The following is a 22,152-nucleotide window of genomic DNA, read 5'->3' on the forward strand; positions in this document are numbered from 1 at the left end:
GGGTGGCAAGCCACTCCCACAATTGAGGCCACATCCACAGAGTAGGTTCGAACAATTTTTGAAACCACCACTGCTTAGCATCTTCTTCTGAATGTCATTCCAGAGGTGTTAACGGCCTTGCCATCTAATTCAGCGCTCCTTTTGATGGGAAAGATTTATACGAAGACTGAAGCAAATCCTCTTTACAGGTTCAGCGCTGGGAAGTGTAAAGAGAATGATGGAAACAGAGATTGTCCTCCAACCCATTTCCGTCTTGCGCTGTTTACCGACCATTCAGACAGTGCTACTGTGGTGTCTCTGAGGTGGTTGTATCAAGATTTGTTGTTTTCACTTCAGCCTCTTTATATGGTTCTGCTGCATTTGTTCAACTTTTCCAGCTCTCTTTCTAAACACTTGGTACTCGCTAATGTCACAAGCATAACTTGCTATGGGAATTACAGGTAGGTAGTAGGTAGGAAGGAAGGAAAGAAGGAAAGAAAGAAAAAAAATGGGAAGGAAGGAAGGAAGAGCAAGGGATGAAGGAAAAGAAGGGAGGGGCGGAGGAAGGAAGGGATGAAGAGGAAAAGGAAGGGAAAGAGAAGGAAGAAAGGAATAAACAAAGAAAGGGAGGGAGGGATGAAGGAAAAGGAAGGGGAGGGGAAGAAAGGAAAGAAGAGGGAGGATGAAGGAAAAGAAGGGAGGGGAGGAGGAAGGAAGGGATGAAGGAATGAAGGAAAAGAAAAAATGAAGGAGAGGGGAAATAGAAGGAAGGAAGAAACAAAGAAAGAGGGAGTTTTGAAGAAAAAGAAGAGAGGGGAAGAGGAAAGAAGGGATGAAGGAAAAGAAAGGAGAGGGGAAGGGGAAGGAAGAAAGGAAGGAAGTTCTAGCAATGTTTGCTGTCACTTAAATGAGGACCTTGAACCTTCCCTCACCTCCTCCTGGATCTGCCTATGGTCATTGTGACCCTACCTTCACCTCTATAACCCCTTCTCTTTGGTTCATTTACATGCCACCTTGTTTGACAATCTTCATCTCAGCAGCTGGTAACAGGGAGATAACTTTGGGTTCAGAAGCTAAGGTGGAGTAAGGCCTAGTTAGTATGTACTTAGACAGGAGTTTTTCAGGCTAAAGAAGAGAATGTGAAAGCCGAAGAAAATTGCGTAGTTGCATCCTTCCAGACCCAAGAGTCAAGCTCAACGTAAGCATCTTTATTTTTATCTGTTTGATAGTTTTTCAGGCATTATTTGAAGGCAGGGTGATTTTTCCTGGGAATTTAATGCAATTACAGTGGATTCCGCTGCTTCATTGGAGTTTTATTTTGTTGTTTTAAATTTAATCTATTTCATCCCTCCTCCCTCCAATTTCAATTGATTTGAGATTGTGTTTTTCTCTTTGTTTATTACCTTGCTGTTGGTTTTAATTTTGCTGTAGGCTGTCTTGGGAATGGTGGGTGAGGTTCTGCGGTATAAATCAATATTTTAATAAATAAAAATGCAATATCGGATCTGCCCGAGCATTACTTTGCAGGCACGGCCCTCTTTTGAAAATCAGACCTCCCATCTCCATTCCTAAGCATCTTTGGTTGGAAAACCACAGAGGTACTTCACACATTCGTCTGACCCCAGCAATCCATCACAGAGAAATCGGTGAAAAGTATCAAGGTGGACGTGATGAGAACGGCTACAAAACTTCTTTCAAGGATGACAAATCTGCAGTGGATCACTGGAAGGTGCAAGGAATCACTGAGTGATAAACATAAGTTGGTCCAAACACAATGTTTCAAATGAAAGGGAAAAGCAAGTTGAGAACTTGGTCAAAAGTCAGAAAGTAGCATCCTAGCTTTATCTGTCAACATCGAGGACTTTGCATCCTTTCCAGCAGATATCTTCTCGTGGGACGATCAATCCTGGACTTGGTCATCTTATTTCCAAAGTAGATTAGCACAATGCTTGGTAGTTTCCCAGTTTGGTCTAGTGGCTAAAGTGCTGGCCTAGGAACCAGAAAATTGTGAGTTCTAGTCCTGTCTTTGGCATGAAAGATATCTGGATGACCTTCAGCCAATCACTAGGATACTGAGAGTTCTGGTTCCACCCTAGGCATGTAAGATAGCTGGGTGATTTGAGGCCAATCACCAAGAGACTATGAATTCTAGATCAAATACCGCCTTATGTATGAAAAACAGTTGGATGACTTTGGGCAAATCACTAGGAGACTGAAAGTTCCAGTTCCACCTTAGGCATGAAAGATAGATGGGTGATTTGAGATCCATCACCAAGAGATTGTGAATTCTAGTCCTGTCTTAGGCATGAAAGGCAGCTGGGTGACCTAGGGCTGTTCACCAGCAGATTGGGAGGTCTAGTACTGCCTTATGTATGAAAACCAGTTGGATGACTTTGGATCAATCACTAAAATGGAAGGAGTACTAGTTCCACCTTAGGCATAAAAGCTGGCTGTGTGACTTATAGACAATCACCAGGAGACTGGGAGTTCTAGTCTGCTTTAGGCAGAAATGTCAGCTGAATGACTTTGGGGCAGTCCCCCTCTCTCAGCTTAACTCACCTCCCAGAGTTGTTATTGATAAAATAGGAGAAGGAAGGAACATTAGGTATGTTCTCCACCTTGAGTCATATAAAACAATAATAAAGATGGGATTAAAAATCCAGTCAATAAACACTTGGAGCTTCCCTTGATGACAATGAAGAAAACCCAGCTGGAGCAGAATTGGTATTTAACATGGTTAAACTGGCAAACATTGTAACAGGATTTCTTTTTTAAAGTGTGCTAAATGTCCTGGGTAAGTATTGGTCCATTTCCTCGCTATTTCATTCTAGATCCAGAGAAAGGGTCCAGAGTCCAGAGTATCACACAGCTTTTACATCTCCAATTTAGGGTGCTTCCTAGCGCATCGCAACCGAAGTCCTGGTCACCCTCGAAAACAAAAACAAAATAAAAACCTTTAATGGGATTCTTGATAGACCCAGAATGAAAAAAGAACCAGACTAAGCAAGCAACAAATAAACAAAAACTTCTGGGAAAATTTAGTCCAGGGGACGGGCAGGCAGGAAGCGGCCCTGCTCGTACGCTTTGCATCTCTATCGCAGCTATAAAAACAAGATTGAATTGCAGAACGTGGCTCGGGGTCTTGTTTCGATATGTTGCGACGCTGTGCTCCATCAGGTCGGAATATTGTGAAGCAATTCCATCCGCAGAGGAGATGTGGCTGAAAAAATAAATAAATACATGCGGCACATTCCTTCCGTGTGCTTCTCTTAAGCAGCAACCGATTATAAAAAGCCGCGGAGAGTGATTTGCATTATGGGATTCCCAAATCTTCTTTTCCTCCTTCTTCCACCAATCCCTTTCTCCTCTCCACGACGTGGGGGGAAAAAGAAGAACATTATGCAAATCGTCTCCGAGGGAGGCCTTTATGCAAAACTAATTCGGCTGAAGGAACCACTTTCATCTCAAAGCTGGCTACATTTTTTTTTTCCCAATTGCAACTTCCTCGTGTTGTCTTTGGCCACCTAGGGCTTGGCAAAGGGAAATCTAAGCCCAGAAAATTATCTTTAGGGGGGTTCCTGAGTCATCGGGCTAGATAAAACAGATAGAAATGACCCCATTCAATTTTCCACCTGCCTGCGTAGGCTAATGCAGCCCTTTGGAGAAGGAAAGAAAGGTTAAGTAAGAACCTTTTAATACGCTAGATCCAATTTCAAAGGCAAGGAGACGTTAGGCTCTGGAAGCTGGGATGCGAAATTACAGTTAATAATAATAGCAACAGCACTTAAGACTGATGTTCAAGCAGTCCTCGGCTTACGACCATGATTGAGCCCAAAATATCTGCTGCTAAGTGAAACCTTTGTGAAAAGCTAATTCTGCCCCATTATAATGACCTATCTTACCACCGTTGTTAAGCGAATCACTGCACTTGTAGTGCATTTAGTCATGCGGTAGCAATGGGGAAGTCTGGCTTCCCCATTGACTTCGCTTGGGAGAAGGTCGCAAAAAGGGATCGTGTGACCCTGTGACGCTGCAACCGTCATACATATGAGTCAGTTGCCTCGCATCTGAATTTTGATCACACGGCCTTGGGAATACAGCAACGGCTGTAAGGGTGAAAAATGGTCATAACTTTTTCAATGCCATTGTAACTTTGAATGCTCACTAAATGAAGTGTTGTAAGTCGAGGTCTACGTGTACTGCCCCATGGTGCTTTACCACCTTCTCTGGGTGGTCTACAGATCAGCCCATTGCCCCCAGCAATCTGGGTCCTCATTTTACCCACCTGAGAAGGATGGAAGGCTGAGTCAACCTTGAGTTGGTCAGGATCAAACTGCTGACAGTTGACAGAGTTAGCCTGCAATACTGCAGTCTAACCACTGTGCCATCACAGTCCTTCATTCCTTCCTTCCCTCCCTCCCTCCTTCCCTCCCTCCTTCCTTCCTTCCCTCCCTCCCTCTTTCTCCCTTCCTTCTTTAGCACTTAGCAATAGCACTTAGACTTATATACCATTTTTCAGTGCTTTACAGCCTTAAGTGGTTTACAGATTGAGCATATCTGGGTCCTCATTTTACCCACCTTGGAAGGAGGAAAGGCTGAATCCACCTTGAGCCTGGTGAGATTCGAACTGCCAAATCCCCTTTTGAGACCTTCTGATAAGCCAAGTCAATGGGGGAAGCCCGATTCACTTAACAAGTAATGTTATGTATTTAATGACTGCAGTGATTCACTTAACAACTGCGAGAAGGATCGCAAAATGGGGCAAATTGACTCACTTAACAAATTTCTCACTTTAGCAACATCCATTTCGGGCTCCGTTATCGTCGTACATTTTGGAGTACCTGAACAATGAAGCTCCATTTTCACCCGGTTTCTCTGCGAAGCAGATTTGTCAGATTTAAAATCATTGCAGGACAAAATTTTGGTTCATGTCGAGTTGAAATTAACCTCCTGTCCGATCAGCAAAACAACAGCAAATCACAAATGGCGAATTAACTGCCATCACAATGTTTTAATTGGATGGATTTGTCCACCTATCTGGTCCCCACGTTAGGCCACATCCACATCTTCACGGTGAAGACTAGCCGAGGTGGCGCAGTGGTTAGGGTGCAGTACTGCAGGCCACTTCAGCTGACTGTTATCTGCAGTTCAGTGGTTCTAATCTCACCAGCTCAAGGTTGACTCAGCCTTCCATCCTTCCGAGGTGGGTGAAATGAGGACCCAGATTGTGGGGGCAATGTGCTGACTCTGTAAATCGCTTAGAGAGGGCTGAAAGCCCTATGAAGTGGTATATAAGTCTAACTGCTATTGCTATTTCTCAGGAAGCTGCCATGCCCCTTCGACTGAAAGCCATGAAGGTTTACAACAATCTAAAAACATCATTCTGATAAGGGTATAACTTTGCAAATAAACATCTTAACTATGGACCACCCAGTCCCATCTTGACATGTTCATGAGTGTGTAATACAGGCATATATACACGCACAATTATACTTAACAATTTTTTTAACAGATTCACAGAGTTGGAAGGGACCTTATAGGTCATCTAGTCCAACCCCCTCCCCTGCTCAAACAGGAGACACTACACTCTTTCTGAGAGATGGCAGTCCAGTCTTTTCTTCAAGCTTCGAGGGATGAAGGTCCCACAACTTCCGAAAGAAATTTCCGTTCCATTGGTTTATTGTTTTCACTGTCAGAAATTTCCTCTTTATTTCCAGGTTGAATCCCTCCTTGTTCAGTTTGTATCCATTATTCCTTGTCTGGCCTTCGAGTGCCTTGGAAAATAGCTTGTCCCCCTTTTCTCTCTGGCAGCCCCTCCAATATTGGAACATTGCTATCATGTCTCCCCTGGATCTTCTCTTCACTAGACTAGCCATGCCCAGTTCCTGCAACTGTTCATCGTATGTTTGAGCCTCCAGTCCCCAAATCAACTGGTCGTTCTTCTCTGCACTTTTTCTAGAGTCTCAACATCTTTTTTATAGTGTGGTGACCAAAACTGGATACAGTACTCTAGGTGTGGCCTTACTGGGGCTTTATAGAGTGGTATTAATACCTGACTTTGATTGTATCCCTCTGTTCATGCAATTTAGGATTGCATCTGCTTTTTTAAAAAATCATTAAGCTCACTGAATTATTCAGAAGTTAGCCAAGCACCCCTTTCTAAAGGTACATTTCCCAACAAGGGGAGAGGTATATTTAAGGCCACCATGCGAAATCCCAGAAGGAGCAAATTAGACATTTGTAAATATCAACTAAGTTTGTTTGGGGAAAGGTTCAGCATTTTGTAGCTGGTGAGTCTACTTATAAAAAAAAATCTTTAAAAAGCTTTGCAAACACTGGGTTCAATTCCTCTGCCTTTTGTGCTTAGGGAAACTGTATTAAGATAAACTGTTTGCTTTCCTTATTTAAAAAAGGGTGATCTTTTTGGCCCACACTTTGCATATCCGGAATAAAAGATTTAAAAGATTGAGTACGGCTTGGCAGCAAATATTTCTTGGGAGGTTAGAGAATAACCAAGTGGGAAGGGACCTTGGAGGTCTTCTAGTCAAACCCCCTGCTCAAGCAGGAAACCCTATACCATGTCAGACAAATGGTTATCCAACATCTTCTTTAAAACCACCAGTGTTGGAGCATTCACAACTTCTGGAGGCAAGTTGTTCCACTGATTAATTGTTCTAACTATCAGGAAATTCCCCCTTAGTTCGAGGTTGGTTCTCTCCTTGATTAATTCCATTCCATTACTTCTTGTCTTGCCTTGCCTTCAGGTGCTTTGGAGAGTAGCTTGACTCCTGTTCTTTATGGTAGCCCCTCTGATACTGGCACGCTGCCATCATGTCTCTCCTAGTCATTCCTTTCATTAAACTAAGCTAACCAATTCCTCCAACCATTCTTTAGATGTTTCAAGCGAAACCTCTTCAAAAGAAAAAAAGAACAAGAAAGTTGCCTCCCGAAAAAACACCTTTGGGACAACCATGACCTGGAGGACTGAGAATCTCTACAGACCTTTAGCTATACAATTTGGGATGAAGACCCTTTGAATGGTGTGGGAGTAGGAATGGATTTCCAAAAAAATATTGCAGACCACAGGAACCATTTGCATTATTCAGGTGATCCCCGAGGACACAGAAAAACCTCCAAGTGCTTCAATGACTCTCTAAAAGGATGCAAATGACCAGCTGTCTGCAAGGAGTATAAATCCTTCCGTTCCCCACCATCCAGTCAGAGCTGAAGAAGCTCCTTGGATGAGAAGCAAAACGTCTTCAAAAGAAACAAGAAAGTCCAGTTGCCTCCTGAAAAAGCACCTTTGGGACACTTGATTGATGGAGATGCCAGCAAAGCTTTGCCTGTATGAATGAATCCCATTAGATCATGCACTTCATAGAAGCTTCCTATATTATCTTAACTCCTTCAGACATGCTTTCCAGCAAGAGACAGTTCTAATTTTAGTTGCACCCATCTCACATTTTGATACTCACTCCCTGATGCTGGATCATGAACACAGTTAAAGAATACTTCATACATTTAAATGAGTCTCATCAAGTAATAATGGATACTGAACTGGAAAACCCTATGAGTGTGTTTGCAGTGCATTCTTAACCTACTTGCTAAATGAACCTATGTTCTGGCTTTGCATAATATATTAAAAAAAACATGAATTAATTGGATGGACTGGCCTTACTTGACAAGCTAAGTCACCCAAGCATAACAGGTTTAGCCCTAAATAAGCTTTGGGGGATGATGGTCAATGTAACCTCCAGATCTTTAACTGATTGGGTTAAATGTGTTGCATGCATAGGGCTGTTGGGTTAGAGAAGCCCACACATTTTTTTAGATCTCTTATCTTTCCACAGACACCTTGGAGGAAAGGCAGAAGGCAAAGAGGCAAATGTGTGCAGTAACACAGTCAAGAAAACAAAAGGGAAGAATAGGCAAGAAAAACGAAATGTACAGGTACAGTATAGGTGGTACCTTGCTCAATCGTAGTAACTGTGAGAGGGATCTTGGAGTCCTAGTGGACAATCACTTAAATAGGAGCTAGCCGTGTGCAGCAGGTGCCAAAAAAGCCAACACAGTTCTAGGCTGCATCAACAGAAGGATAGAATCAAGATCACATGAAGTGTTAATACTACTTTATAATGCTTTGGTATTGGTCCCACTTGGAATACTGCATTCAGTTTTGGTCGCCACAATGTAAAAAAGATGTGGAGACTCTAGAAAGAGTGCAGAGAAGAGCAACAAAGAGGATTAGCGGGCTGGAGGCTAAAACATATGAAGAACGGTTGCAGGAACTAGGTATGTCTAGTTTAATGAAAAGAAGGATTAGGGGAGACATGATAGCAGTGATACAGTATCTCAGGGCTTGCCACAAAGAAGAGAGAGTCCAGCTATTCTCCAAAGCACCTGAGGGCAGGAGAAGAAGCAATGGGTGGAAACTAAACAAGGAGAGAAGCAACTTAGAACTAAGGAGAAATAGGAAATGCGAATCAATACAGGGAACATATTACCATTTATGGTGGACCTATGAGGAGGCTATTTTTCTTTGGAAAAGGATCAAAAATTGGCTGAAGGCAATAACAGGGGTTAAAATAGAATGGAAACCTGAAGTTTTTTGCTTTAATTAGAAATAATGTCTGCGAAATACAAAAAAGAAATCCAGTATTTAATACTACATATAATTACGGCGACAAGGATTGCCTTTGCCCAGAAATGGAAAAACAAATTAATTCCAAGCGAAGATGAAATAATAAGAAAGGTTATGGATTGTGCCGAAATGGACAAACTAACTAAATAAATCCAGGGAAAGGAAGAATCAGAATTCTACCAGATATGGGATAAATGGTATAGGTGGATGGAGGAAAGAAACAAGAATCAATGAAGGAATATAACAAAACTCAAAAAATAATAGTTCTGAGTAAAATAAGAGGGTTAAGAATGGTGAAATCCAAATGAAATACAACAGAAGGGGAAATAATATAAGGTGAGCGGTATCGATTGATGATTGCTATTAGAAAGAACAGGAAGCTCCTGTTCGTATTGTATTGTGTAAATGTGGTGTACGTCTAAGTTTTGTGTGTGTGTGTTTTACATGTTTGTTAATAAAAAATAAAAATAAAATAAAGAAAAAGAATCAAGGAGAAATTGTCTGACAGTTAGAACAATTAACCAGTGGAACAACTTGACTCCAGAAGTTGTGAATGCCCCAACACTGGCAGTTTTTAAGAAGAGGTTGAATAACCATTTGACTGAAATGGTATAGGGCAGTGTTTCTCAACCTTGGCAACTTGAAGATGTCCGGACTTCAACTCCCAGAATTCCCCAGCCAGCATTCGCTGGCTGGGGAATTCTGGGAGTTGAAGTCCGGACATCTTCAAGTTGCCAAGGTTGAGAAACACTGGTATAGGGTTTCCTGCCTAGGCAGAGGGTTGGACTAGAGGACCTCCAAGGTCCCTATCAACTCTGTTATTCTATGTTCTAAATACATGACAATTGCCAAATATCTGAATTTTGATCAAATGACCATGGAGATCCTATAATGGTTGTAAGTGTGAAAAACTGTCACGAGTCACCTTTTTCAATGCTGTTGCAAATTCCAACAGTCACGAAATGAACTGTTGTAAGCAGAGGACTACCTGTATCACATCCGGCTTTCGCAGAAATCCAGCAATGTTGCATAGAAAAAAAAACACCTAACTTTGTTATGCTCAGTGTAGATGTTTTGCAACCCTGCTATGGCGGTTTGCAGCTGCCCGCTGAATTGTGAGGAAGCGGTAATCCCAGTTACGGGGCTAACGGTAGGGTACGCTGCATTTCTGTAGGGGGGAAAAAGATCTGAAGAAGCAAAAGGCACGCTAAAGAAGATCCCAAGAAGCCTCTCTTCTGGAATATTTCCTTCTCCATAAGAACTCGCCAGTCAGTAGTGATTAGGATAGCTTTTATTGTTAACACAAGAGCTAACTATAATACTCTGCCTTTCCCGCTTCGCTGCCTTAGGACACAGCTGTTCATTTTTCAGAGCGTCTGCCTCAGCTGGCCAGAAGCAGATTGAATTTTGCTGGGGCCGCTAACTTCTCACCCTGGGCAGTCTGGCCTTCCAAACGCCAGCAGAGCAGGAAGGCAGGGAGAAAGTCTAACTTTGGGGCAGAGGTGGGTTCCTGCCAGTTGTAACCTCTTCTCTAGAAGAGGTTCCACAAATCTATGGTGCCGTTTAGAACCAGTTCCAGATGAAGAGCGAGAGGAGGAATTCTGGGAGTTGAAGTCCACAAGTCTTAAAGCTGTCAACTTTGAACACCCCTGGGTTTTTTTTTTCCTAAAGGGTTAGGGGTGCAAGGGTCTTCTAACTTGACAGCTTTAAGATTTGCACACTTCAATGCCAGAGTTCCTGAGACAACATTTTGGTTGCTAAGCAAGAGTGTTGTTAAGTGAATTTCACCACATTTTACAAGTTGGCCATGCCCACCCAGTAACATGGCTGGCAAGCCACTCCCACTCGGTCACATGGCTGGCAAGCCACTCCCACCCAGTCACATGACCGGCAAGCTACTCCCAGTCGGTCACATGGCCAGCAAGCCACTCCCACAAAACAGGCCACACCTACAGAAGAGGTTCTAAAAAAATTTGAAAGCCACCACTGCTTTGGGGGCACAATTTTGTAGCAAGCACGAATGGTGGACTCTCTGCGCTTTTTCCAGGCTGCCTTAGGGAAGCTTTGGTGGACTTTCTCAGAGATAAAAAGCATGGGCATTCATTAAAATAAGTCACCACTTCCCAACCACTGAAAACGTTCAATTGCTTCCTTTCAAGAGTGGAAGTAATTCCTAGTTTCACACATGCATGAGTGTCATTCATCACAATTCGTCCTCAACCAGGGGTGGGCTGCTACCGGTTCGCCTGGGTTCAGGAGATCCCGTAGCTAAAGTTATGCCTGGTTCGGAGAACCTCAAAATCCCACCCCTGGTGGCCCCGCCCACTAAGCCCTGCCCCTGCCACCACACCACGCCCCTCCCAGGAGTCTCCGTGTGACCCGTTTTGGATGTGAGGTAAGTGCAGGGCCCACACGGAGACTCGGGGAGGGGGGGAAAGGGGCCTCCTGGAAGCCTCCCAGAGGCTCGAGGAAACCCTCTAGAGCCTGGGGAAGGCCAAAACGCCCCCCTCCCTCCAGCGTGGTGTAGGAGGCTGACTAAGCCACGCCCACCATGGCCATGCTCACCCAAATGGGATTGTGGAGGGTCAGACATGACATAAGTGACTGAACAACCACACCCTGCCCTGAGTTAGGTAAGGCAGCTACATCAATACATGAAATAAAAGAGCTACACTTCAAAAATAACTTAAGGATACCAAATTAAGTGTCGTGGTAGCACAGTGGTTAGAATGCAGTATTGCAGGCTAATTATGCTGACTGCCAGGGGTTTGATTCTCACCAGGCTCCAGGTTGACTCAGCCTTCCATCCTTCCGAGGTGGGAAAAATGAGGAGCCAGATTGTTGGGGGCAAGAGGCTGACTCTCTAAACTGCTTACAGAGGGCTGTAAAGCACTGTGAAGCGGGATATAAGTCTTAAATGTTATTGCTATTGCTTTGCTATTCTTTTTCCCCTTCCTTCCTCCCTCCCTCCCTTTCATCCTGTGCAGTAATTAGAAAGGAGTATTGCAGACTAATTCTGCCAACTGCCAGGAGTTTGATCCTGACCAGCTTAAGGTTGACTCAAACTTCCATCCTTCTGAGATGGGTAAAATGAGGGCCCAGATTGTTGGGGCAATAGACGGACTCTGTAAACCATTTAGAGATGGTTATAAGGCACTGTAAAGTGGTATATAAGTCTAAGTGCTATTGGTATATTCCTTCCTTCCTCCCTCCCTCCCTCTCTCCTTTCCTCCCTCCCTCTCTCTGACATCATTCTCCTTCCTCCCTCCCTCCCTTCCTCCCTTCCTCTCTGTGACATCTCTGTTATTCTGCTATTCTTTCTTCCTCCCTCCCTCGTTTCCTTCCTTCCTTCCTTCCTTCCTTCATTCCCTCCCTCCCTCCCTCCCTCCCTCCCAGTGGTTAGAATGCAGTATTGCAAGCTAACTCTGCTGACTGCCAGCAGTTCGATTCTGAGCAGCTCAAGGTTGACTCTGCCTTCCATCCTTCAGCGGTGGGTAAAATGAGGACCCAGATTGTTGGGGGCAAGAGGCTGACTCTATTAAACTGCTCAGAGAGGGCTGTAAAGCACTGTGAAGTGGTATATAAGTCTTAAGTGCTACCTCTAAGTACTACCTTTTCTGTAGAGCAAGTGAGTTATTTACGCTTGTTTTAGCTGCCTTTTAGCAAAAGCAGGACTAGGACAAACACCAGCCACTCGGGCGCACTAAGACAAGTTCCCTAATAAGGTTGCTAACACTTCTGCTCCTTCGATTGGACCTTAAGGAGCCTCCATCAAGCAAAGCTTGGGTGAAGAGCTGTTGAATCAAGCTGATGACAGTAATGATGTACGCGGAGCAATTAGACATCTCAAATGCTATGTTATTACAGAAGAAAAGAGAAAGGGAAAAAAACAGTTGTTTGTATGGCAAGCATAAAGTCGCGCAAATTTTCCTCCAAGATCTCCATATTCACAACAAATATAAATGGATTTGGGGAAGGAGAAAGCCAGAAAGGCAGAGGAGCCAGCGAGCTGCACACCACAGGGCTTGCCAAGATCCTTAAAAAAAATGGGCTTGATAGGGGACCCCCAGAGGCAGGCCTGGGGGTGATGAGTTCCCTCCCCTCTCGACATGTATGGTTGTGCGACTGTTGTCTACTTTTATTATTTGTATTTTGTCTTTTATGTTCCCCCCTTTTTTCCCCCTTGAATTGTTCGCCGCCCTGAGTCCTCCTGGAGAAGGGCGGCATACAAATAATACAATACAATACAATACAATACAATTCAAGGCAGCCACCCGTAGCCTGTGGATGGACCACTTGGGGGCATTAAGAAGTATAAAAATGCCCTGGTGGACACTTATAATTAAAAATGAAGGGAGATAATGTCTTCCCAACAAGGTTAAGATCCTGATCAGCTCTTTTGAGGATCATCATGTGTTCACCCAGGTGTTGTTGTTGTTGTTGTTGTTGTTGTTGTTGTTTTGTTTTTAAAACCAGCAACGCTGGGAAAGGATGCAAAAGAAGCAGAAATACAATCTGCAGAAGAAAAGGGAAGAAGGTTCCTGTTGTGCCCCCCACCCCTCAGCAGAGCTGGCAGCAGAAATGGACAGTGAGGAGGTTGAGGAGAAGCATAGGCCAGTTCTGGAGGCTGGGGAAGGCTCGGATGAGAGTTCTGTGTTGGAGGCAGAGATGGGGCCGAGGCCATCCAACAGTGATCATCTGCCTACAGAGCTAGACAGCAGTGAGGCAGAAGAACAGCTGGTGCCTGTTCCCAGTGTACGCATCAGCAGAGCTGCCAGAAGAAAAGAACAGCTAAGAAAACAGGGTCAACTTGGGAGTAAAGCCACAGATGGAAGGTGAATTGTTAAGTGATTTTCACCGCATTTTACATGTTGGCCACGCCCACCCAGCCACATGATTGCCCAGCCACTCCCACCCAGTCACATGGCCAGCAAGCCACTCCCACAAAGTAGGCCACACCTACAGAAGATCCACCACTGGCCGGCAGAGGCCATTTGAGCGGAGGCCATTTGAGCCAAGGTGGCGCAGTGGTTAAATGCAGCACTGCAGGCTACTGCTAGATCAGTAGTTCAGCGGTTCAAATCTCACCGGCTCAGGGTTGACTCAGCCTTCCATCCTTCCTAGGTGGGTAAAATGAGGACCCGGATTGTTGTTGGGGGCGATATGCTGACTCTGTAAACCGCTTAGAGAGGGCTGAAAGCCCTATGAAGCGGTATATAAGTCTACTGCTATTGCTATTGCTATTTTTGCCCTCCCCAGGCTTCAGGAAAGCCTCCGGAGCCTGGAAAGGGCGAAAAACAGGCCCAATGGACCAACCAGAACCTCCGGTTATTGTATGCACACCCCCTTGCATTTTTGGCACCAACAACAAAAAAGTTAGCCATCACTCCTCTAGTAGAAAAATATGTCATTTTTCAACGAATTCTGTCAATCCAGGCATCTTTCTCTTCTCTTTTCAGGGTGGGCATTCAGAAAGGGGGAAAAAAGAGACCGCTTTGGTGGGTACTGATCATCACCTGTTCATCACCTGTGACCATTAAGGATACAGGAAAATGTCATTTCATGATTAATTACAATGACTCCTTTGTTCTCCCTCTGCAGGATGCGATCCAGAAGTCAAGATGATGACTTTGATGGTGTGATTAAAGCTCCATCTGTTTTTTTTTAAAGCAGATTTTGTATTGCTTTTTCCCCCTCTATAACATCTCACAATCATCACATTCACACTGCTATGTCATCATACCTGTATATATCAATCTTATATTGCTTCCATATATACATACATTCATCTACAGTTCTATCCGTTTCTCTATTGTTTCTTAACTTTGTTCCTGTTATGCAACCATTTATACCAATTATCCCGAATTTCTTAGTATTCAGACTCTTCTTTGTCCTTTAATCTTAATGTTAACTTGTCCATTTCTGCACAATCTAAAATTTTCTGAATCACTAATTCATCTGGGGGAATATTACTTTGTTTCCAACATTGGGCAAATTTTATTCTAGCTGTAGTCAAGAGGTGTATTCGTATGTATGTAATTTTCTTTCTATATTTCCCCTTGTTCGTTTGTTTGGTTTTTTGCACATTTCCTACTAAGTTAGAAAGTGATGAGATGGGACAGAGAATTATATTCACCCACAAACAACTATATAGCCGGATCATAATCTATTCACCTATCTTAATTTGAAGCAGATAGTTTAGCCTGCAGATACCTGGAAGAGCTAAATGCTCCTTACCAGGTGAGATTAAAGGATAAAAGAACACATCTTGATAGCAGAAATATATGTACGCTTGTGTGAGCCTGAAATTAGCAACTAACTGCACTGCTGTGCCTGCTAACTTTTAAGTATGCTTTTAAGCTCCTTGAATTAAGTAGAAATACAATATAGTAATGCAAAAAAGTTATGGGCTGTGCTAAATCAAGTTCAATCAGTAGGAAGAAACCCAGTAAAATAATAAAGTCTGTAAAATCTCAATTCCCTCCCTACTCCAGGGGAAGGATACTGTAAAATCTCCATTCCCTCCCCACTCCAGGGGAAGGATACAGTAAAATCTCCATTCCTTCCCCACTCCAGGGGAAGGATACTGTAAAATCTCCATTCCCTCCCCACTCCAAGGAAAGGATACTACAAAATCCCCATTCCCTCCCCACTCCAGGGAAAGGTTACTGTAGAATTCCCATTCCCTCCCCACTCCAGGGGAAGGATACTGCAAAATCTCCATCCCCTCCCTACTCTGGGACCAGCCAGAGGTGGTATTTTCAGGTTCTCGGAAATACTCCAAATATCTGCTACCGCTTCTCCAGAACTTGTCAGAACCTGCTGGATTTCGCCCTTGTGGCTGGGTGACTTTAAGCTCGTCACTTTCTCTATCAGCCAACTCACACACAGAGATATAGATGTGAGGAAGGAAGGTACATTAGATATGTTTTATTTATAAAAACAATAAAGTTGGGATGTAAGTAAAAATAGAACAGTCAAGCAACCTGCCTTGCCAACTACTGAATCTTCTACTGGTACCCAAAGTCTATTCAGCTCATCCTTATTTCATTTCCCGTATAGCAGATGACCTATATAATATGGATGTGTCGATGAGACTCGGGGTCTGCAGACTTTGCTAAATCTCACCCTCCTCTTTACTGCTCCTCTCTTACTTATTCAACATTTCATGGTTTTCCTCGACCTTCTTTGAAGGAAACCCTTTTTCTCCTCTCTTAGCTGCATTGATCTATCCGATGGCTCAAGACCTCTCAGAAGTTCACCGATGAGGCCACTTTACTTATTTATTTCCTCCTCAACGGTTGTTCCGGCTTGATTTATGATGGAGGGTTAGAAGCCCTCAGCTCTTGTTCCTGGAAGCCCCACAGCTGGCGGATACCCAAGGCAATTAACCCCTGGATGGACAAAAGGAAACCTGAAACACGGAACACTGAAGGCATTCAAAGCCAGATTGCAAGAAAAGACAGAACCGAATTAAGCATGCTGTCAGGGTTCAAGTCCAAGTCCCTGCCCAGCACCCACTTGTCCATAACATGGTCCAATCAGGTACCATCCCAACCGGAGATGCCTCCCAGTCACACCCCTCCAGGTGCAGGGCAAGATGTCCTTGACTCACTGAGAAAGGAATGTTATTTTGACTATATATCTCCAGGAGTGGCTTTGGTTGCTGGGTGGGTGTGACCATGGTGGGCATGGCCTAGTCAGCCTCCTGCACCATGGCTGGGGGAGGAGGGAATTTTTGCCTTCCCCAGGCTCCAGAGGCTTTCTTCGAGCCTCTGGGAGGGTGAAAACTGCTTTCCCTAGGCTCTGGAGGCCCTCCAGAGGCCAGAAATGGTCCCAGAAGTTCCAGAAAGCCTGTTCTTTTCCCTCCCTGAGCCTCTGTGTGCGCCCTGCACTTACCTCACATCCAAAACAAGCTGTGTGGAGACTCCTGAGAGGGGAGATGGGAGATGGGAGGGGCGAGATGGGCAGGGCCAGCCAGCGTGGGGATTTGGAGGTTTGTTGAACCAGCCATAATGTTAGCTATGTGTTCTCTTGAACCCAGCCGAACCCATAGCTGCCCATCTCAGTATATCTCCCATACTTCATATAATCCCCCTCCCCTTTTCCCACAGCATTGGATGTGGCAGGCCGGAAGGCCCAATGCAAAATATGGCTTCCAGGTCTCACACATGCTTTCCTTCTGCCCTGCTGTTATCAGGTTGGGTCCAATCAAGACTGGATGCCTCCTTCCTTCAGAAGGTCAGTCGAGGGAAAACCTGGGCTAGACTAAGAGGAGGAAATGTGAAGGTTCCGATGGTTGCCCTAATTAAATCATGAGCCTCAAGCCAAGCTTCAAAAGAAATCCAGTTATTTACTGGGAGCGTCAGGTTGGCTCGTTCCCAAGTGAAGCCAGCTCTGACCCCATATAATTTACGCTCTGAATCATGACCCTATTTCCCCCCTTCCCTCAGGTTATGTCATCAATCACATTTGCCAATGGGGCAATTTTGCAGGTTTTAGAGATCACTCTAGTCCAGCTAGTGTAACCCTGGGATACAGCCTTGACAGAGATAACTCTGGAATGTGCATCTGTCTATTGCTGCCATGTCTTTTCATTGGTTTCCCATCCCCCGCTTTCCTATGGTAACTCAAGAGCAGGACAGGGATGCTTTGCGAGTTAACAAAATGCTTCTTTTAAGCCCAAAGTGGCCTCTTGGATTGAAGGACCAACATTTTTACTCATCTAGTATGATGAGATGAGAGTTTGGTGTAGTTGTTAAGGCACCACTTTAGAAATCCATGAGTTTTGCTTTAAATACAAAGCCATCTGGGTGACCATGGGCCAGTCACTCTCTCTTAGCCCTAGGAAGGAGGCAATGGCAAACCACATCTGAAAAAACCTTGCCAAAAAAGCCAAAGTATTTGAGCTTCAGTATCTGTCCTTCCAAGTCCATCAAGACCTTCTTGTATGCCAACCATGTTGGAAATCAGTCTTTCAGCCCCTCTGAGTTTTCTCTAACACCTAAGCACCCCAATCTTTATATTCCAGGAAATAAGAATGTCGTCTCTCTCTCTGACCACCTTGGTGTCTTCCAACACAGACTTTCCTTTTCCTAGTCCACCAGAATATCCCAGAAACCAAAGAGACATCAGTGCAATTCCCCCGCCCCCCAAGAGAACCAGGAAAGAAAGAAAAAAAATCAATACTTCAGCTTTCGCAATGGTTACCAGATAGATCTCTTGGTTGCAATTATAGTGTTTTCCTCCATGCATTTACCAGCAGAGAAGAGTTGCTGATTAAAATTCAAGCCTGGGAAAGTGGCAAGAGATGTTGTGACAAGTGAGAAGGAAGGCGGGCTAGACAGACTGATCAGAAAGGAGAGGAAGAAGACACAAAGCTGGTAGAAGGGAGAGATTGATTCGAAAAAGGGAGTTTTAGTTTAGGTACTTATCACAAAATTGCCATTCAGGGCGCAACTAGTCTCCATTGGATTGGATTCACCGCCTACTAAACAGGAGTTTCTTCAGAACAACAGAGTTGGAAGGGACCTTGGAGGTCTTCTAGTCCAACCCCTCACCCAAGCAGAAGACCTATGCCATTTCTGATAGATAGCAGTCCAGTCTCTTCTTGAAAGCTTCCAGTGATGAAGCTCCCACAATTTCCGAAGGCAACTTCTGTTCCATTGGTTGGTTGTTCCCACTGTCAGAAAATTTCTCCTTATTTCTAGGTTGAATCTCTCCTTATTCAGTTTCCATCCATTATTCCTTGACTGGCCTTCAAATGCCGAGGTGGCGCAGTGGTTAGGTGCAGTACTGCAGGCCACTTCAGCTGACTGTTATCTGCAGTTCAGCAGTTCTAATCTCACCGGCTCAAGGTTGACTCAGCCTTCCATCCTTCCAAGGTGGGTGAAATGAGGACCCAGACTGTGGGGGTGATATGCTGACTCTGTAAACCGCTTAGAGAGGGCTGAAAGCCCTATGAAGCGGTATATAAGTCTAACTGCTATTGCTATTGCTATTGCTTTGGAAACAGATTGACCCCTTCCTCTCCATGGAAGTCTCTCAAATATTGGAATACTGCTATTCCTGTTCCTCCACTAGCGACATCGCCTATTTCTACTCATAAGACTTTAGTATCATTCCTTTCCTGACAAGCCATTAGAATGTATGCAATATTTTATCAGGGATTGTTTTTCTATTCAAGAGCCTTCCAGATAAATTGGATTTTAGTTCCCAATCTCCCAGTTGGATTTCAATTCCAAACTTCCATCCAGAGCCCCATGATTCCCTAGAGTGCTTACCTGATCTGTTACTTTGCCAAAGAGGGGAACAAGTCAACTCACATGCAGTCAAGGAAACAGTTTTCACAAATGGCAGCACCTTACTGACCTTGTCTTGGGTTAGGACCTAAACAGGGTTGGGTCCAGATGGTGGTTGTGGCCCGCCAGTGGCTAGTGGAGCTGGCAGCAAGTTCAGACAGTGAGGAGGTTGGGGAAGAGCATGTGCCAGTCCTGGAGTCTGGGGAAGGTTCTGATGAGGGCTCTGTGTCAGAGGCAGAGATGGGGCCATAGCCGTGTGCTAGTTATCAGCTGCTTCCAGAGTCACACATCAGTGAGGCAGATGAACAGCTGGAGCCTGTTCCCAGTGTGAGCATGCACAGAGTTGCCAGACGAAGGGAGCAGCTAAAGAACAGGGGTTGACTTGGGAGTAAGGCCACAGGTAGACGATGAATGGCCCCTCCCATAGAAAATAAAAGAGGAGCGAAGGGGGAGTGGAGTTTACAGGACACCATTAGTTCGCTTAATTGGTTGGTGACTCTCTGAGATTCCTTGCCACGTTTTGCAGATATGGACCTAGCAGCTCTCCAAGCCAGATAAGGTCTGTGACTGTAAATCCTCCTTTGAAAGACTTTGCTGGATGTGAATGAGCAGAATTCACAGTAAATCAATAAAAGGGGTTTTTGTTGGGACAAGGAGTTTGCTTCAGGCTCTTGGGAAGCCTCGGTCAGAACACAATGAGCCTGGGGACCCCAGGGTGAACTGGATCTCATCCAGTGGTTGGTTTGATTGTTGTTGCCAGGGGATGGGATTTATTGTCTTTTGTATTGTGGTTTCTGTAAACCACATGAATAAATAAATAAATAAAGCTGTCTTGCTAAATAAATAAATGAAGGAGACCTTTTCATCAGAAACCAGTCCCAATAAAGTCAAAGGAGAAGTAAAAAAAAAAAAAAAAGAGCATTAGAAAAAGGAAATAAGTAAAGGAAGCAAAAACATCTACACCGTAAACAACAGGTAGCTAAGAGGGGGGAAAAAACCAGTGGGAGGAGATCCAGAATGAGATAAATAAAATAAAATAAAAACTCAGAAAAGAAATTTAACTGCTAAGATTTATCATTCCGTTAAACGAGAATGGAACACAACCAATTCGCTAAAGAGAATTTATCTTCCACAGTTCTTTTGCTACATGTCTCAGCCAGAAATTTTAGCAAATAAATTGCCTATCGAGCTGGATCAGGGCCAGGTCCATACCAGCAATATGTCACAATCACATCCTAGGAATTGGTCTCTTTTAAAGGGACTCTCTTTCCTTGCTGGTTAAGCGCCTTACTTCACAGCAAAAAAAAGTCTGTCTCACTATCTCCTCCAAAAGCTGTGCCAACCATTGTTTTGTAGTCATTATTATTCTTGATGCAGACCAATGCAGCTAATCCTCCCTGGGTAGAAAGCTACCTTCGCCGTGTGTCAAGTAAGAAGGGACGCTTAGGAATACAAATAAATTAAAATCAGGAGGGGAAAAAACAAATTCCTCTTCTTAGCCATCTTTGATGGAAAGGAATATGCTGTTAGTTGCAAAGTTGTGTCTCACCCATCATAACCCTATGGACAACCTTCCTGTCCTCTACCATCCTCTGGAGTCCATATATATATTGTCACAACTGCTTGTGAGCCCCAATTATGGGAAGAAGCCAACTGCTTCCATCATCTGTCAATCGGCTCTTCACAAGAGTCCATCACGACAGAAACCCAATATTTTTACTGTTGCCTTTGTTATATTTGTGTTTGTATATATTTGTATTTATCAGCACAAATACACACACACACACACACACACACACACACACACACACACACATATATATTATTGTATTTGTGCTGATAAATAAATAAAGGAAGACTAGTATAGATCTATTTCATGCTATTTAGCTCTCATCAGCTAGCCATATCCTTACTGGGATTTGAATATGTGTGTGTGTGTGTGTGTGTGTGTGTGTGTGTGTGTGTGTGTGTGTGTGTGTGCTGATAAATAAATAAATTTATTTATAAATTTATAAATAAAATTTATAAAATATATATAAAATGTTTTTTGGCTTAATTAATTTTATTCCTGTTTTGCAGCCATTTGTACCAATTGTTCCAGATTTCATAATATTCTGACTCTTCTTTATCTTTTAATTTCAGTGTTAATTTGTCCATCTCTGCACAATCCAAAGGTTTTTTTTATCACTAATTCGTCCGAGGGGGTATTATTTTGTTTCCAGCATTGGGCAAATGCTATTCTAGCTGTCGTTAGCAGATGTGTTAATATGTACTTAATTTTCTTTGTATATTTCCCTTTGATTATTCCCATTCTGGTCAGCACTGTTGACTTCACCCAAGCAGTATCCTTTGTCTTAAAACACAAAACGTTAAATGGGAGCTTACAATAACAGGATGCTGCTCTGAAATATATCAAGATATCTCTCTCTCTCTCTCTCTCTCTCTCTCTCTTTCTCTCTCTCTCTCTCTCTCTCCCTCCCTCCCTCCCTCCCTCCCCCCTCTCTCTCTCACTCTCTGTGTTCTCCATTTGGCTAAGCTGCAGAATTCAATTAGAAGGAAAAACCCCACAGAATCAATACCAAGGATTGTTGGACAAATATGGATTAGTTGTAAAGCAACACCAAAAGAATAGCAAATTAACAAGGCAACAGGAGGGTAGGAATTATTAACCCTCATCCAAGAATTATACCTTAATAGGAACTATCAGCGCTTTAGAAGTACCATTGACTCTCCCTTGCTAGTAAGCACTAGCTCTGGTTTCTGCCATGCTTAAACATTCAGAGCAGAACCATTAGCATGAAGGTAATTTCTGGTCTTTGATAGCTGCCTAAAACTGAAGTGCAATTCTCACAGAGATCTTTCGAACAAGCTTGATTATGGTAAAAGAGGTGGGCTTAAAAATTCTCAGCAAAATCCATGTGGTATGGCCTCATCATCGTTGTTGTTGTTGTTGTTGTTGTTGTTGTTGTTATTGTTATTTGGTTAATCTTTGGTGGGGTTGGTTGGTAGCTCAACAGCTTGAGTCCTAACCAAGGACCTAGGAACTGTTAAGGTAACACCGGAGGATATAAGCTGTTCCAAGTAGGGTGGTTTTTTGTAGAGTCAAAAATGCATCATAAATACCAGTAACTGGTGCTAATGGTTGATACAGTTTGCTGCCAGCATCCTAGGTATCAACCACGTACCTTCTTAAAATATAAGATGTTCCGAGTAGCGCAGTTTTTTGCACTT

At 43.7% G+C, this 22,152-nt stretch overlaps 1 protein-coding gene across 2 annotated transcripts in view; it reads right to left on the reverse strand.

Annotated features, from left to right (window-relative positions):
- OPCML (opioid binding protein/cell adhesion molecule like) overlaps positions 1-22,152 on the reverse strand; it is a 401,977-nt gene that overhangs the window by 323,230 nt on the left and 56,595 nt on the right. The window lies entirely within an intron of this gene.

The sequence above is a fragment of the Thamnophis elegans genome, chromosome 13 (assembly GCF_009769535.1).
Source record: "Thamnophis elegans isolate rThaEle1 chromosome 13, rThaEle1.pri, whole genome shotgun sequence".
Lineage (NCBI taxonomy): Eukaryota > Metazoa > Chordata > Lepidosauria > Squamata > Colubridae > Thamnophis > Thamnophis elegans.